General features: G+C 41.0%; 1 long non-coding RNA gene across 1 annotated transcript in view; it reads left to right on the top strand.

The window, feature by feature from the left end:
• Positions 1-4,487: 4,487 nt before the first annotated feature.
• LOC148779074 (uncharacterized) overlaps positions 4,488-8,997 on the top strand; it is a 49,695-nt gene continuing 45,185 nt past the window's right edge. The window contains exons 1-2 of the long non-coding RNA XR_016047408.1: positions 4,488-5,153; positions 5,402-5,681. This is a non-coding gene — a long non-coding RNA (uncharacterized LOC148779074). The remainder of the gene's footprint in view (positions 5,154-5,401; positions 5,682-8,997) is intronic.

Here is an 8,997-nt window from a genome sequence, read left to right as displayed (position 1 = left end):
AACACAATTCACAACAAATAAATTGATCAAAATACCCCTAAAATGTTTAGCGGTATTTTGGTTAATTTATTTTTTAGAATTATTTTTTAATATTTTTATCGGGTGTTCCCTAATGAGAAGAGTGGATGCTGCAATTTTTATGAGATTTGGGTGTGTAGAAATAATGATTAATTCAAATATGAACCAATTCATAAAGGCTAAATAATAAGGGAAGTAAAGATCATAACTTAAAGGACCTCTCCCGATCTCTCTACGCACTAAATCAATTTTAGGATGTGTAAGTTTTAGAAAGGCCAACCCAAAAATAATGAATATTATAGTTCATTTGTTCTTGAGGAGCATATCAATCACCTGGATATACATAGATAATTACCTAGAGTTTCTATTTTTTAAGAATTTTAATTTCGTGAAGAGATCGAGAGAAAAGAGAGAGGAGAGAAATATTGTAGATAGTGGGAGACGAGATTGGAGTGGATAACAAAAGGGTGATGTTTGTATGACGTATCAACCTTATACTATTGAAGTAAGGTGCACCTCAAAACTATGCTGAAAGTGTAGTTTTGGTGGCACCAAGACTTGCGATAATACGAAAATCTATTGTTGCTCCCAATTATGAAATTTAAAGTTTTAGAAATGGTGATGACCAAGTAGACCTATAAACATTTGAACAGTTTGAAAATAGACTGTCAAGATAATGTGTTAGAAGATGAACTATTTTTAGGACTACAAATCCCCTTTTTTCATGTCTATGATTCTCGAGGTCAACATGATTGATTTGAGGGTTTTTCAGCGTAAGAACAACCTTCGCTAATGGATTATTTAGGTGAACCTTACTTGTACAGTATAAGGTTGATACCTTATATAAACGTTTTTCATAAATCAAACATCCCCAAAATAGATCCATGAGAGATTGTAGGAACCAAAACTATAGGAAGGAGAGGAAGATATATTCATGTGTGACTGTTTGAAGACATTTTTCAGCACCTTGGGTCCCCGATGCGGAATAAAAGAGAAGCCGATCGATAAAGCCCTGACTTACAGGGGAATTTTTGACAGTATCAGAATGTACCCAGAACAGGTGAGAATGTTCCTAAGGACCTCAGAAGGCCACCTGCCAAGTTTAGTCCCAAACCGACATGTATAAGGAAGTGCAGGTAAAGAAACAATTTTGAAAAAATCGGTCTCTAACACTCTGAAACAGACTTTATAACTGAAACCCTATTACCGGAGTGTCAAAAGGCTGTGGGACCATTGCCATTGGATCCGACATGGTCAAAAACCCCTAGGGGTCAAATTTTGGCTTAAACAGACAATCTAAGACAAAGTTATGAGCAAAAGACTAAAAAAGAAAAGTTTGCACGCTATTCCCGTGCGTCCTCCCTGCACCAGTCTCCATTAGTGAAGATTGGTTTTCACATTTTCGTGCAGTGACTTTCGGGAGCCATATCTCCTTCGTTCCAATTCGGATTACGCTCAAATTTTGTGAACATGTCTCGTCAAGACGAACGTTTTGATATGTGGCACGCCTCGTGATGACGCTCGAGCAGGGAGAAAAGCTAGAGAGAAGTTGGGGATTCATGATCAAAGTTGTAGGAAAATCAATAATAGCCCCACTCGAGTGGCCATATCACGACGCTCGCATACCCGATCGACCCGAAACCAATTGTATTGCGTGCGTAAGGTACATGGTTATGTCTGGTTCGAACCCCGCGCATGATGAACAATTAGATTTGGGGTACGAAGGTGTTAACATTGCTGCAAAATTGCGACCGCCGAAATTCAGATTCCAGCTAAAACCAAAAAATTGTAAAATCTTCGTTCGGGCACGAATCGAGCTACGTTTGTTGAAAATCGATCATAACAGCATGCTCATTACAATTCAATGAAGAAATCATGAAAATACATAAAAACATGAGCACGATATTGATCCAAAGTTTTCAAGTTTCTTATTAATTTCGAGTTGCATGATCATCGCTTAAAACAACGATCAGTGGTTCGAAGTTGGTACCAAATCAATCGTCCTGCTGAGCCCAACGAGAAAGTAATGATCTTTTGGCCAAACGGGCGCTAGAGCAACCTAAAATCATATATGGAAGATCATGCACGTTCTAGGGCAGCAGCAGGAACTGTTTTGAAATTTGATGTATTATTGGGCAGAGGCAAAACCATAATTTTTCACAATTTTTATATTTTATTTTAATTCAAATAAAGTATAATTATCATCAATTAGATTATATATCATCAATTAGATTATATTTTAGGCATCCTCCTATGTTTTGGGCCCAACTCTATAAATACCACGTTATACCTCAATGTAAAAGATCCCACTTGGCTTAATAAAATTTCAAGCTTTTTTCATCGTTGGGTCACGTTTTTGGAGCACCAGGAAGAAGTTGGGTCACGTTTTTTGAGCAAGAGGAAGAAGGGATAAATTTTTCGGTCGGTACTCTTAGGCATAAGGTAATTTTCTCTTTTCTTTCATTCTCTCTTTTTCTTTCCTCTCTCTGTCTCGCTCAGCGGTCTCACTGCGGAGCACAACATTTTTTTTTCTCTCTTCTCTTTCGCCCTTTTTGTTGTAGTCTCGTATGACCACGATCTCCTTCTTTTTCCCTCTTCCATCTTCCCTAGGGGTCCCTCACGATCACAACCTTCCATTCTTCCCTCGTGTGGTCTCATATGACCATCATTCCTCTCCTTTTTTTTTCTTCCCCCTGCACGTGCACCTGTGCCACATGGACCTTTGGGTCCACTTCCTCATATGACCAACATCCCTTTTTCTTCTTTTTCTTTACCCAACACGTCTACCTGCTCGCTATGTACTCTCCGGTCCACTTTCTCATTCTTTCACTGGTAGTCCCTCGTTTCCACCTCTTTTTTTCCTGCGTACCCTCACGTCACCCTGCACCCTCACCCTCATGCACCCTTTCCCTCTCACGATCCGTGGTCCGACGCGACCACCATATTTTTTTCTCTTCGTCGGACCACCATATTTTTTTCTCTTCTCTTTCTCCCTTTCTTTTGTAGTCTGGCATGACGACGATCTCCTCCCCTCTTTCCTATGTCCCTCACGACCACAACCTTCTATTCTTCCCTCTTGTGGTCTCATATGACCATCATCCCTCTCTTTGTTTTTTTCTTTACCCCCTGCACACGTGCCCTGTACACCCTTGGGTCCACTTCCTCATATGACCATCAACCCTTTCCTTTTTTTTTCTTTACCCTGCACGTTCACTTCTCCCTATGCACTCTCAGGTCCACTTCCTCATTTTTTTCTCTAGTAGTCCCTGTCCACCTATTTTTTTTTTGTTTTTTTTTTTGGTGTACCCTCGCATCACCACGTTATGCACCCTCACCCTCGTGTAGCCTTTTCCCCTCTCACGATCCACGGTCCAACGCGACCACCTAGCATTTCATCCCCAACGCCGTGTGTGCAATCCACCCCTGACGCACGGTCCATCGCAGTCTTCACTCACCCGCTTCCCTCTCTCTGCCATCCGCCATTTCTGCCCTTCTGTAACTCTGCAACTTCCCTCTCCACGCCACTGCCGTGCGTCCATCTCACGGCTCCATCTCAGTTGCAGTCTCTCTTCCTTGCCACCATCTTTTCCTTCACCACGCTTCCATCGGTCTGCTTTCCTCCACCAGTTGTTCCCGCAGCCCCCTCTCCAACTCTCAGCCACGACCATCCGTGACATTCCAGACCCTAATTCGCCACCATCTCTCCACTCCAACCGGCTGCCACCATCTCTCTACTCCAACCACCACCGCTCTCCTGCAACCACCGCCGTCCCTGCCATTTCCATCACCCTGCTGCCCCATTACCGCCACGCTCCACCCTCTGCAATTCTCCCACCATCTTTTCCACCCACCTGCAACCATTCGCCCACCTCCTCTCTGTGCTCCTCAGCTGTCACCTCCCATTTCTGCCATCTCACGCAGCCATCTCCACCACTCGTCTGCCATTTCCGTCACTTTTGCCCCCCATCCTCTCGTGCTCTCTTCTCCTTGCAATTTCACGATTCTCTCTCTCTAAACACCCACAAGCGAAACCCCACCTTTTCTTACGTCTATTTCTCGTTTAGTCAAAGTTTCATCCCACCCCTTTGTTTTTTCGTTGCACTTTTCTGACTCTTCGTACAATTGACCAACTCCCACAAAAAAAAAAAAACCCAATACTCAACCCTTTCTCCCCCTTTGTTAAAACGTTACTTTTTTTTAAACTTTACTTCCCTCAACCTAAATAAACCTAACTCTCTATCTCACTCTCTCTCCACATTAAATTAGAAAAAAGGAGACACTAATTGACTTTTTCTTTCAACTAAAATTTTTTTTCCTTTATTTTATTAAACCATCCTATTTTACTTTCCACCCCTTCCCTTTTATCTTATTCCATTTTACTCCTTCCTTTCATTTCATTTCATTTACTTCAATTTATTTTCTTTTATTGCATTTTATTTTATTTGTTTTATTTCACTTATTTTATCACATCATACCTTACTCTATTTCACTCATTTATTTTTTTTAATTATCTCATCTTATTTTAGTTTCTTCCATCCCTTTTATTTTCATTTTACTTAACTCCATTTCATTTTTAACTCATCCCTTTACCCATTCTACTTTTATTTTAATTATATTTTCTAATTAAATTTTATTTTAATTCACCTTTTTCATTTTCCTTTCATCTTATTTTTCATTACCTTTATTTCACCATCACTTTTATTTTCACTTTCGTCTCTTTTGGAAGATCTAGTGAGAGTTAAGCTAGTCTTCACCTCCCCTCTTTCTCTCATTTGATCGTTTGACCAAAGGGTAGGTTGAGCCTTGTGCTGCCGTGCCAATCTTGTCGTCGAGCAGTTTAGCTGCCGTGCCGGTCTGAGTTACTGTGCCCGTCTAGCCACAGCGCCAGACTAGCCGTTGCGCCAGATTAGCCGTCGTGCCAGTCTTGCATAGAGCAGTATTGTCCCCGTGCCGGTTTGAGTTACCGTGCTTGTCATGCTGCCACGTCAGACTCACCATCGCGTCAGGCTGGTCGGTGTTGGTTGTACCGTCGAGTAGTATTGCCGTCGCGCTAGTCTGAGTTACTGTGCCCATTTTGCTACTACATCAAATCAGTCACTGTACTAGTCTTGCCACTGTGCCAACCTAGCTGCCCGGTCAAACTTCTTCTCTCACCTTCATTTCTCTTATCTATTTGCTTCTCTCATTCTTTACTGTAAAATATGTACCGAGAGTTCCTTGTCAAGAAGACGCCGTGAGGCTGTTGAAATGACATGGATTTTCATGTGTTATTTTTTTTCATTTCTTCTTTGAGTACACATGCACATGTGCGCTCACCCTATAACAAGGTGGGGACCTATGCCCCACTTGTCTATACTTTTAATGTGTGTATGTGTATTTACAGGAAAGGAAAAACATGGCAAGGGAAGCGATTCCAAACCGTCCATAGACCAAGGGGGCATTCCAACGTGATCTAAGAGGGTGCCTACAAGAGCCAGCCCAAGCGTGTCACAGACCCATGTGAGGCAAGTCCTGCCTCACGATCCTTATTCCTCTCTTACCGGTTGGTACTCCTGCCCACGTCTTCTTTACGTGGTTCCCGAGAGAGCGATCTCAAGTCCCGGGTCCATCTCGAACTCGGAACTACGCTATCAGGTCAACCCGACCCGGAGGGTGAGATCGAGGTACCTAACCAGTGACCTTCCCATTGTCTTTCCATTCTCCAAGAGTAAAGAAAACCTTGACCATTTTTCTTTACTCACATATTGAGCTCCTCACTCTATGATGCATATATGGTATATAATATATTATTAGTAATATTTATTACATTATTATAAATAGTATATACGTGTGTGCATGGGCGCACGCTTGCGTGCGTGCACACACACACACACACACACACACACACACACACACACACACACACACACATATATATATATATATATATATATATATATATATATATATATATGGCTTGACTTAATATAGTAATGTATATCCACCGCTTTTTGGATATCTTCTATCCAAATTTACTACTCTCACGCCCTCAAAAAGTTACCATTAACTCTTTGTTGTGCTCACCCAGTTAGAGTTGTCTCGCACGAATGCATATGTATGCAGCAGAATTAGGAAATATGAGAAACAAAATTATGTCAGAACCGATGTGTGTGTGTATAAGTGAGAAAACATGTAATAAAGCAAATAAATAAATAAATCTTACTGATACTAGATTTACGTGATTCACTTTTTCAAGCTACGCCCATGGGAGAAAGGAGATCAAATTCACTGTAAACTCACTTGTTATAATGGTCATCCAATAAAACAGGCTTTCTTGGGCTCTCTGATTTCTTCTAGAGACTTCACTCTTTAAGTTTTCTTCTTTGACACTCTTCTCTTTCTTAGAGACTTTTTTTTTTTTTTTCTAGAGGATTTCTCTCTCTAAAAGAAAACATTTTCTCTTTCTATCTTCTTCTTCTCTCTATTCTTTTTCTCTGAAAAAAAAGGCTCTTTGTGTTTCTTTTCTCTGTAAAGGAATACACAAACTCAAGAGACAGTTCGTTATCACTCTTGTCTCCCACGTTTTTGACTTTTAGTATATGGGCCAAGGGATAACAACCATATTTGGAAGTGTATATCATAACCTCCTAAAAAGGAGGTCCATCTTTATCTTCCTTTTTGGAAAGAGATAATAAGAATAACTAGCATACCAAAATCATAAGTGAGATCCTATTCTTGTGGTATGCTGGCTTGGTCAACAAGTCACCCTCTTTTGCTTTCCCAAACTGCTCTTTTAAGATGGGATAATTTCATTCGTGCCCTCCCACCATGGGATGGGACACCCAACAATCTCCCCTTCCAGTCCCAATGGGGAGGTTATCCTTTACAGATTAACCAGGTGCTAAAAGGCACTCATGCCTGCCATGTTTCTGCATAGATTCTGTTTATCTCTGGCTAAGGTCTTGGTCATCATATCCGACATATTCTTGTCAGTATGGATCTTCTCTAGCTGCAATAACTTCTTCTCTAAAACATCACGAATTCAATAATAACGCACATCAATGTGCTTCCTCTTATAATGGAGGCTAGCATTCTTGCTCAAGTGAATAACACTTTGACTGTTACAATGGATGATATACTTGTCCTAGTTCAAGCCCAACTCACAAAAGAATCTCTTTATCAATATCATCTCCTTGTAGGCATCAGTAATTGCAATGTACTCTGCTTTTGTGGTTGATAGAGCCACACACTTTTGTAGTTTGGACTGCCATGAAACAAGTGCCCTGCAAAAGTAAACAGGGACCTTGAGATTGACTTCCTGGAGTCTACATCTCCAGCCATGTCAGCATTCGTGTGCCCTTGTAACACAAATTTACCTCCTCCAAAGCACAAACATACTTTGGATGTTCCTCTAAGATATATGAGTATCCACTTGACTGCTGCCCAGTGTTCCTTGCCAGGATTAGCGAAAAATCTGCTAACTACACCAACTGCATGTGTGATATCTGGCCTCTGCACACCATGACACACATTAAACTTCTTACATTCGATGTGTAGGGAAATTTATGCATTTCTTCATTCTCATTCTTATTTGAAGGGCTTTTCTTGGCACTTAACTTGAAATGACTTCCAAGTGGGGAACCGACAGGTTTTCCATTGTTCATACTGAACCTTTCGAGCATTTTCTCAATGTACCTTTCTTGTGACAACCACAACTTCCTAGCCTTCTTGTCACGAGAGATCTTCATGCCCAAGATTTGTTGAGCATGAGCTAAGTCCTTCATGGCAAAGGCTTTGCTCAACTCTTTTTTCAACTTGTCAATCTTGCTAATGTCGTGACCGTCAATTAGGATGTCATCAACATACAGTAAAAGAATTATGAAGTTATCGTCGGAGAACTTCTTAACGAATACGCAATGGTATGAAGTTATCCTCTTATACCCATGACTCCTTATGAAAGACTTGAACTTCTTGTACCACTGCCTTGGGGCCTATTTTAGCCCATATAGGCTCCTTTCCAGCTTGCAAATCATCTGCTTATTTCCTTTTACCTCGAATCCTTATGGCTGCTCCATGTAGATCTCTTCCTCCAAATCACCATGGAGAAAGACAATCTTAACATCTAGTTGTTCTATCTCTAGATTCAAGCTTGCAGCCAGGCCTAACACCAAACGGATTGATGACATTTTCACCATGGGAGAAAAGATTTCATCAAAGTCGATACTCTTTTTTTGCCCAAAACCTTTCACAATCAATCTGGCCTTGTATCTTGGTTGTGAGATTTTCTCTTTAGTCTTTATTTTGAAGACCCACTTGTTCTTCAATGCCTTCTTGCCTTTAGGCAACTTTACCAAGTCATAGGTGTGGTTCTCCATCTCTTCTTGCATGGCTTTAACCCACTCCTCATTTTGTTTGTTGGCTTGAGCTTCTTAGTAGCTTTTTGGTTCACGCCTTCAGTGTATAAGATACACTCTGATGCAGGGTATCTAGTAGAGTGTTTATATCCAAAGGACCTTCACAATTCAATTGCAGGTGGGACTTCTTGAACATGTTGCTTCCCTTGTTCCACATCACCCGAAACTAACATGTTTAACTCTTGGGACCCACCCTCTTGTTGCACTTCTCCCCCATCTTCATGTATTACTGTAGGAGGAACTATGACTGGTTCTGTACTATTAGAGATCAGTGGCTTTTCTGACTTCTTCACATATTCAATGGTAAGGTCTTCCTGAATGACCACACCCCTACTCCTGATCACCTTCTTGTCCTCAGGATCCAATAACCTATATCTGAACTCTTCATCTGAGTATCATAAGAAGATGCATCGGAGTACTTTCTCATCGAACTTGGATATGTGTTCCTTGGGCACGTGCAACAACGCCTTGCATCTGAATACCCTCAAGTGTGAATAAGAGATATCTTTTCCAGTCCAAACTCTCTCTGGGATATCACTATCTAGAGGAAATGATGGGGATTGATTTATTAGGTCGCATGTTGTGA

Source organism: Amborella trichopoda, chromosome 13 (assembly GCF_054954075.1).
Source record: "Amborella trichopoda isolate Santa Cruz 75 chromosome 13, AtrichopodaSantaCruz75HAP2 v2.0, whole genome shotgun sequence".
Lineage (NCBI taxonomy): Eukaryota > Viridiplantae > Streptophyta > Magnoliopsida > Amborellales > Amborellaceae > Amborella > Amborella trichopoda.
The sequence above is the reverse complement of the archived record's forward strand: the minus strand, read 5'-3'. Positions and strand labels throughout refer to the sequence as shown.